General features: G+C 33.2%; 1 long non-coding RNA gene across 1 annotated transcript; it reads left to right on the top strand.

Annotated features, from left to right (window-relative positions):
* The first annotated feature begins 274 nt into the window (after positions 1-274).
* On the top strand, positions 275-3744 carry LOC138313815 (uncharacterized). The gene is made up of 3 exons (XR_011207263.1): positions 275-356; positions 1669-1742; positions 3669-3744. It is a non-coding gene; the product is annotated as an uncharacterized lncRNA (long non-coding RNA).
* Positions 3745-9911: the final 6167 nt, after the last annotated feature.

Here is a 9911-nt window from a genome sequence, read left to right on the forward strand (position 1 = left end):
GATGATAGGCTGAAATCAGATACCATGATACGTATGTCGTTCTTTATATTGTGGACTTAAATATAAAAGACACCGCTTGAATGCAGTCATATAAAGACAATACAATAATACAATGATCATAACAATTGACATTAGGTAAGATACAATAAAATAGTGTGGACGTTATTTATCACACAGCCAAGTACACACCGTGCCACAATACAAAGGATATGAACACTGGAATTTGGTATTTGGAATAAGTAAATGATTTTATACATTTTCTTATGGTTTAAAAATACGGTTGATGAAATGACACTGTTACACAACTATATTTTAATAATTTGTGACATTTCGATGACTAGCAAACTATTCTGACGGTAAGTGTCTGCTGAGGGTAGTAGTTTAAATGTGCAGTGTTTGATTCCTATTTACTATTTTGTTGTAACACTGTATAGCCCATAACATTAATTACACTAGTCATATATATCCTAAAGATATATCTATTTACTTTTTAGAATGCGTTAGGCCCCAAGGGCCGGTGATCTTATGTCATGGCGCGGCGCCTATCATCTGTCCATCCCGTCGTCGTCGTCCGTCCGTCAACATTTTTTTTTCAAATCACTACCTGTCATATAGTTATGCATAGATTGTGACCAAATTTGGCCAGAAACATCCTTGGAGGTAGGGGAACAGAGTATATTTTACCTCAGATGAAAATTCTTTGAAACACTTGGTTTCATCCTAAAAAGTCTAATGTAATATGCCCTATAGATACTGATTGCACAGACAACAAACACAAAACGAATTAATGTATGTGTATTTTTGTATTAGTTAAACATTTACGCATTAAAATTAATTATTGACCAAAAGATAGATATTGTTTATGCTCTGACGGCCGAGGAGCATCTTTACATCCATATAGCCGGTAACACATTCAAGCTAAGGATAAAATACAAACATGTTGGACAGATCAAAATAATTTGCATTTTCCTGCCGTTCACTGGTTTGCTATTATTTCTATTTCTAAATTATTTATCTGCCAACACACAGAGTCTAATAATGTTAGCAAAACTCACCTTCAGATCCAGACGTACGGGCAAAATTGTATCTTAGACATTTTTATATTCTTTGCCCCCATTTTATTATATTGCATTAGAAACAATGTGTTAAAGATTAAAGCAGGGTTGTTCATACATGCCCAAACGGTAACTAATTACGCCTTTGTATGTATTAGATAATTGTACATGTGTCTCTAAATAGATACTTTGGGTGGTCACGTTGTTCATGCAAAGTTTGAAGGCTAATGCTTAATGCTAATCTAATGCTAATCTAATACTAATGCTAATGCTAATCTTAGAAAATTTGATTATACATACCAGATATTTCTTTTTACTCACCATAAATGTGTGAAAAGGAATTTTTGCTTAAAAATCGACACGTGTTTTAAAAATTTACTTTTCTCAGTGAGTTTTTGTAGCTCTCCCTTTTTAATTGTCATATGCATCAAAGAGTCAACAAACTAACTTAATTGGTATTGCTACTGTAGTTCATCTAACTGTTGTTGTTAACATTTCAAGAATCAAAAAAAAAGCATTCTGTCTATGAAATCTTGTCCCCAAAATGGGTTTAAAAGAAATATGTCTTTAGTTTGATTATGCAGTATCTATAATGTGTCAAATTGACTTACAGGTGAAACATGATCGGATATTGGTAACTAAAGACGAACATACAACGAACATACAATGGCTGACGACTCCGACGAAGTAAGTTTGTTATTTATTCTAATAGTTCCCGTTTTTAAGTGTTCATGCAGAATAAGCAATAAGTTATAATACGATATCATAATATGATGATCTACACACACGACGTAAGAATGGACACTGGTATAATTCGATTGGTCATAAAATGAAACTAAAATGAAAGTTATGTATTTACTTCTAAAGCGTCATTATTTGTGCTGAAAAAACAATTCATAATCCATAAAGTTAATATGTTGGTTGTAAAATTACCTCCGCTCATCTAATTTTATTAAACAAATAACGATCATACGACTCCCCAACAGAGGGGACTAGTGTCTCTGTTATATAATCTGTAGAATAAAACAGTTGAGAGTGGGCTTTGTTTCAGATTTTCATTTCCAAATATAAGAGAAAAAATACGTTGGATGCTGATAACAAATCAGCAAAATCAACATAGGGACCCTTTTAATATTATGATGGCTTATGAAGGTATTGTGGTCATCATATTTAATGTGGAATAATAGGTCACTCGCTTTATACAGGATGTTTATTATTATAATGTTTGAACCATAATTACCGTGGTCTCTTACATTGTTTCCATCCGTTTGATGTGACACTGGAAGAGTATGATTATATATAAACATTCCGCGTTCGTTTACGACTGTGTATTATAGCGGCTATCGTTTGTGTTCTTGTGCAGTCTACGTTAACGGGGTGTTTACCCTCGAGACGACAGGATATTGGTGAGTTCCCCGAAAAAGGTTTCGCACCCAATGCACAAATATGCCATATATTGAACCAATCAGAATGAGTGTGCGACGTCGCATGTAGTGCCATGGGGATGGGGTTATAAAAGGGGCTGCACAACTGGCTGATTTGACTCGTACCTGTTTACGAAGTTATATTTATCGTGAAGGTACGTTCGAATAACAGGCCAACACCCATGAGGAGATACCTCCCCTACCAGGCGCTGACAACAGAGTCCACAGTGCTGATAACAGCACACGTACCTATGTACGTACTTGCGTTAGGGCATTTTAGGGTGTTTAACGTAATTTAAGGAGTGGTGCTGTTATGGAGGATGAAGGAGAGAACAGGAAGATGGTGCTGATCATTAGCTAGGCTCTCTGCAGGAATACGTATTGTTTAGTTTTAGCGTTTTGTTTGCGCTATTGTGTACATATAAATCATATATTTAATATTGCATCAAATCATTTATTTTATTTTATACAATATGTGAGTTGATATGCAAATTTGTCACATTGCCTTGTACTGTTTTAGTTTAGTTTTATAAAATATTCGCAATTACTCTACCTAACAACACTGCAAAAATAGGAGAATAGTGCATGAGGAATTAACAATTCTCCCCGAATATGTTTTGAATTGACTCCAGATTTGATTTCCCCTGAACAGTCTCATTAGTCTATAATGATTTAATTCTTTCAGTTTATCTTCCCTTAAATTAGATAACCCTTATAAATAAATGGCTTTATCATAGCGGCGATATTGATCAGGCTAAATAAATCGATATATTAACATATCCAATATATATTCAATAACGACAGCCTTATGTAAAAAATCAATTAATGTCCATTGTTTTTTGCAATAAACCTATCCCAATTGCCGGGAGTCCGCACATTAATTCCCGACCAGCGTCGAGGGGATGTCAATTTCCAAAGTTGTGATAGTATATACTTGTACATTTATTTGATTTACAAACCCTTCGAGACTGGCCAGCTGATGAATAAGAGAACAGACACACACACGTGCGCAGAGCTGATTACAGGCAGCTCAACCCAAGTTCATATGGATGTTGGAAGCAATTTGATTTAGTATTCAATCGAAGAAAGAGTGTGTGAATAACTGACCATTAAACTAAATGCTATAAACAACAATTTCAACTTATAGTTGTTAGTGTGATTAATTGTCATCACAACAATTTTATTCCAGGAAGAAGCAATCTCTGTACCTAGGACAGAAGCTTCATTCGACGGAAACCCTATGGAACTTTGCAATCCCTGGGTGAGCTATTTTTATATCCATCTGAATGAGTTAAACATGTTACATACCTAGGTTATCCCAATAATTGAAGCCTCTTTTTGTGATATTTGTGCTGTTTTTGTTGAAGAAAAGGCAGTTCGGCGACAAGTTAATGCGTTGTCTTTTTTAATAATAGGGTACATCTCGCAAAAAACGCAGCCATGTATACAACGATATGCGTCAGCTGTTTGGAAAGGAAGTTTTATTCTACATTAAGTTTGATGCTTCCATTGTTCCGTTTCCCTTGTTTTGTAAATCAATTTGAATCAGGTTTAAAACGCGCGAAGAACTGCATCGCGACATATATGACAATTGTTTATAACCTTCAAAGATAAATAATTATCAGATATATAAAAAAATTGAAAAAGAAATGCCTAAGAAATTCCTTGATGAAATATATCGAATACAGATGTTAATCTGCGATACTTTTTTTTCTGAAAATAAGTACAATATAAGGAAAGAAGGTTAAATATATATATATATATATATACGTCCACAAAACAAATAGGAAAGATTAACTAGTCTGCAAAGCTAAACGTTTCAAGGCAATATCATCTAATTAATTAATTCAAAAACATACACAAAATTATTCACAATTATCAAAGGAACTCTTGAACTGAAGTTTATCGTCCTAAGAATTAAAGTTATATGTGCCGTATTTTTCATACTCACGAATCAAGATGAGCTTTTAATATGTTATTCATCACCAAAAATTACCAACTTTTTGAAAATTACAGTGCTTTCAATGCATAGGTTTTTAATTTAACATGAACAAATAAGAGCTGAAAATGAGTTTTGGCAGTACTGCCAAAAATCATTTGTTTACATCAATAGTGAAATGAAATGAGTACATGAAGACCATGAGACCATGAAGCCAAATTGTGGTCTACAATTTCATTACACATTTTTACAATGCTTTTAGTAATTGTAAAGTGACTTCTGCAGGCATGTTTTCATTTAAACATATTTAAGGCATAAAAACATTTTTTAGTACAAAATTTCCGTGTTATAACTAAGGTTTATAAAGTCATCTGAAGCCATTTGAATGGTTTTTACAGCTTTATTCATCAAACCTTATGGTTTTTGATAAATTAATGATGAAAAAATAGCATGTCAAAATTATCGCCCAGTTACGGCACATGTAACTTTAAAACAAAAATGAAGAAATAAAGAGAACTCTTCTTTTAAACAATGCAACATCATGGACAGCTATGTGCATGTAAATTTTAAGAATCATCCTGTAATACAATCAAGCAAATGTTTGAATCCTAGGCTGCAAAAAAGCCTTCATGTTCAAACGGAATGAAAAATAACTTTAGAGAACTCTTCAGTTCTTAAGGGAAAAATTATTATGACGATGACAATAGATTTTTTAAAAATCTATTTAAATGCAAGGACAATTAATTTAAAAATGCAAAATTCTTAACTTAAAATGGCATAGAATAATTTCCAGAAAAAAATCGTAGATACTCTCTTTTTTGGTTATCAATCATATACATAAATTGAGAATCACACTTACACATTTATTTCAATGTACCTGTTAAAGTGTCTTCATAATTGGTGCACATGCAGCTCAGTAATATTCATGATCAGCCAAACCTTAAAATACATGTATTCTGCATGGTGACATATGGTTAATATTAGGATATACACTATTGAATAATTGGATATATATCACTCAGATTGCATGGAAAATTAATAAAAATGATATACAAAGATTATAAAATAAAAATTAATTTGATATAATTATTCTTTATCTCTACATTTTCCTTGCTCTAAGTATGCAGCATCAAAAATAAAAAAATGATTTTTTTTAATTTTCAATTACTCAATAATAAAATTTACAGAATTTATTTCTTTTGGAAATTGACACAATTATATATAGTACACAAATAACTATGGTAAATAATAAAGATAATCGGTCGTGGTATATTTCCTTCTCTCAAAATGTTCAAGATTAAAATACAAACTTCTTACCAGGTGTATACGTATGTAAAACATGAATCGTTTGAAAAATTACTTAAAGCCAGAACACATGAGATATATTCGAAATATATGAATAATGCAAGAAATTTACAAAATTATTTCGTAGATCCAGAAGATGAAATTAAATTTTAAATTAGTTTTTATGTATATGCATTGAGTAAAAAATATTCATGAAAATTAATGCATACTTTATCGTTAATTTCAAACAATTGGCGTGATTAGCATCTTGCATATCCCATAGCTGGACAGAATGATTTTATCATACAAACATTTTCAGAGAAATTACTGTGAACTTGAGTTAGCAATTTGATACCGTTGATACCTACCAATCGGTAATTTCAACACAGCCATATACTGTAAACATCGATGTACTGAAGAACTATTCTGCTGTCCCCATGATGTCTATGTTCTCCAGTGTATCATAATATAAGCATGCTCAATATCGGTTGTAAGCCCAGCAGTCTGTGTGTGTTTGTTTACATTCAGCATTCAGACATTACGTAAACAAACATGGCTGCCGATCAGCTGTTTTAAACACACATGCCGGTGTTTCCCGCGCTGAAATAATCACGTGACTAACACATATGTGTCACGAAGGAATGTCGTAGCCACACGTTCTAAACAAAGAACTCTCCCTTCCAACAAGTTCTGTTGTTAATACTCAATATAGTAAATAGTTATCAGGTATCATGTTGTTTCATTCGGATTGTGTTCCACGTATTATAAATAATTACAAATAACTTTGTCTATTGTACACTGTATCAAGCACAATTTCCTGCATGTCGTGAATAGATCGAGATTTCTAAAAGATTACAGAGGACTTCGTTTGGGATCAGTCTGAGGAGGATTTTATCAGTACAATGTCAATTTATCATTGCATAAATATATCTAAACAACATATTCTTTGTGGTGGAATATCCCAGCTATCAATCGATCTCACTTCACGTGTTATATCAGGACCTCATGACCGTGTCATTGGTATTTTGTTGATAACAGTTTGGACCTTTTCAATCTGGCTTTCTGCGAACTGATTTGCAAGCTATATGAGTTTTAATAGCAACCGTCTGCTTATAGTAAAACACGTGTAAATAGATTGCCAGTGCCCTTGTGGCTTAAATCATGAACACGGGTCAAAGTTCAAAGGCAAAATGTACACATGTTGGTCTATCTAGGATCGTGCCTTGATTTATGTCAGATTATATAGTGTTAAGATTGATTTGTTAATACGGATATTTAGAGAAAAAATATAAATATGTAGTATATCTCAACGTACTTGCATTGATTAAAGAATTCTTTAACAGCAGAAATATTCATGATAAAAATAAATAGTGAATTGATGAAAATTTAATTAAGACCAAAATAGAATATATTCATGCAATTAACATGATCCACAACATGAACTGTTTATGGCGATATAATTTACTATTTAGCTATATTGATTAAAATAAAGTCCATATATTTTTAATAAAATTGATAATATAATTATGAATTGATTAATTAAGTCATAGAACCAATGTACCGTATCTGCATGGTAATTTTATCCTTTTTAGTGTTTTTTTTTTTTTAATTCACATACATTTTTTTAGTTACCAAAACAGGCAGTGGGACAAAAAATAACTGTTATACGTTATTGTATTTTCACAATCCCTGAGATAATTCTAAGTCCAGAAAAAAGTACAAAAAACCACACTCGAAAATTTCTAAAGATTTAATTTACCTGGGATTACATTCACAATTTCAGCAAAATTAATAGTTGGGTTTTCTTATTTCTCAAATCGCGGTTATACGCGGTTTGATAGCTAAACGTTGTCGTGTTAACATTTCGTTCGAAGGAAAGATAACAGTTGTTATCGTACCTTACGTCTCTTCATTTCATAATAGTTGGGCAAAACCTGGAAGGGGTGTTGCGGATGAAATGAAAGACGTAAAGGACCACGATAACTCCAAAAGAAGTACGAGTATGTACATATGCTTGCATATGTGTGACAATTGAATAAATAACGCATAAAGGATAATGTTACTGTACATACATTCGATCTATTTTGTCGACTGCTATAGTGGGTGACAACTGTATAAAGGAGTGTCACAAACGGATCTAGCAATTACTCTTAAAAGAGAGCTTAGGAAACATTATATCCCACGATTTAAAGTTATTGTACGATTTAAGTATATTTGACCATTGTGACTGTGACCTTGATTGAAGATCAAGGTCATTCATTTGATAAAACTTATAATTAACAGCCCTTCATCCCAGCGTGCTACAAACTTATACATATACCATGCATATGACTACAAGGCAGTCAATTATTGATAGAGGAGTCATTTAAAATGTCTAGCCCATTCGACACCGTGACCTAAAATTAAGTCCATTTATTTGAAGAAATTCGTAACTCGGTAGCATTCCATTTCAGCAGGTTACATACTCAACATCAGGTCTGTAAGACTATTGATAAAAACCTATTTGCAGGCGGAATAAAACTAGCTCGCTCTCCCAATCCAAACCTGGTAGGCCGATTCTTTTACAACTTATTCTTTTCTTCGGAAGGTAGTCCTATTTTAAAATAATAATGTATAGTAATTAAGCTTTTCTAATGGTACAGCATTTTTTTTTTTAAGTTCAGTAATTAAAACTTTAAAATATTTAAAGTTAGAATAATGTCATTATCAAACCTATTGATTTTCAAAGAGTTTCATCTGTATTATATATATATATTATAAAATATTATCAATGTAAGGAATTTCAAAGAATTTTTTGTAAAAAAAACGTTTTTTTCAAAAGAATCTGTCAGTAGGGGAGATAACGCCATAGTGCAGGATAATTTGGGTACCACATGCATGCAGCCATCACTTAATCTTGAAAACTGTATTTGTCTGATATTTGCTTACCATATAGATAGCTAAATGAGTAATTATTATCAAAAGCTTTACTGAAAAAAGATGCAATTTGCAAGATAAACAATATAATGATATAAGATACCCAGTAATGAATCACAAGTTTTGTATTTCTTACTATATGCACCAGCCCATTTTATCGAAAAGACTGCTGTTTCTAAATGAAAAAAAGATCGTCCTTGTCCAATAAAATACATATTTTAGAGAACAACAAAAATTCAACCATTGTTTTGTGTCCTATTCAAATTAGCCACCTGTTAGGACGCACTGGTTATTTATAGAAGGTGAAAAAGAATGGAGTAGTTGTTTGGGGCTGTTGCAGTGTTTGCCGTGTTGATATTAAAGATGTCACAACATACTTACCACAAGCCATCTACCATTTGGTTACAAGTTTGATATCCCATGTCTGGTTGATTCCAGGTACTAACTGCTGGTCAGTGGGTTTTTCTCCGGTACTCTGACATTCATCCTATCACTCCTTAAATGAACATGTAATAAATACAGATCTGATATTTAATTTTAGATAATGGCTATGACATTCCAACGATTTTGACATAGCTTGTATATAATTGTCATGTAAAAGTCGGGGGACGTCCCGGCCCAACATATTACCACAAAGCTTAGCTCCACCTCTGGGTCACGAGTAGTTTCAATCCCATTTTGGGGCACTGAGGATGACAAGTTACTGACCGCTGATTGGTGGTTTTTCTTTAAAGTATCTCCGACCGTATCCCTTTCCTCCACCAACTTTAATTATCTGGCCAATAATACTTTGTGTCCCTTACTCTAAATTAGCCATCTGTTACGGACGTCTCTGCTATATTAACCTAGTGTTAACAGATTGTAGTAGGATTTTGTTTGGGGCAGTGGACAGTGTTTTTGCAGAGTTGTATGGTTAATTATAGACAATATCGGTCATGGCATTACCCACCAAGAAATCTACCATTTGTTACAAAATTGACATCCCATTTCTGGTAGAACATCCCATACTATTTGCTGGTGTCAGTGGGTTTCACCCTCCGGTACTTTTCACCCTCTGAGCATTCATGCTAGAAATATAACCAAGAAAATGATCATGTTTTAGGTAAATTACTGACTCTGCGTCCCTTTTTTTTTTTTTGTTCAAATGGGCAGTGACGAAATCAACGAATTTATAAGAACATAGCTTGAACCACAAATGTAAATGTAACAGCAGTCGGGGACGTCCCGCCCAACTTGATTAGCAACACCCATGCTCCAACCTCCCTAAAGTTAGCTGTCAGTTTTCACAGGCCC

Source organism: Argopecten irradians, unplaced genomic scaffold, assembly GCF_041381155.1.
Source record: "Argopecten irradians isolate NY unplaced genomic scaffold, Ai_NY scaffold_0952, whole genome shotgun sequence".
NCBI lineage: Eukaryota > Metazoa > Mollusca > Bivalvia > Pectinida > Pectinidae > Argopecten > Argopecten irradians.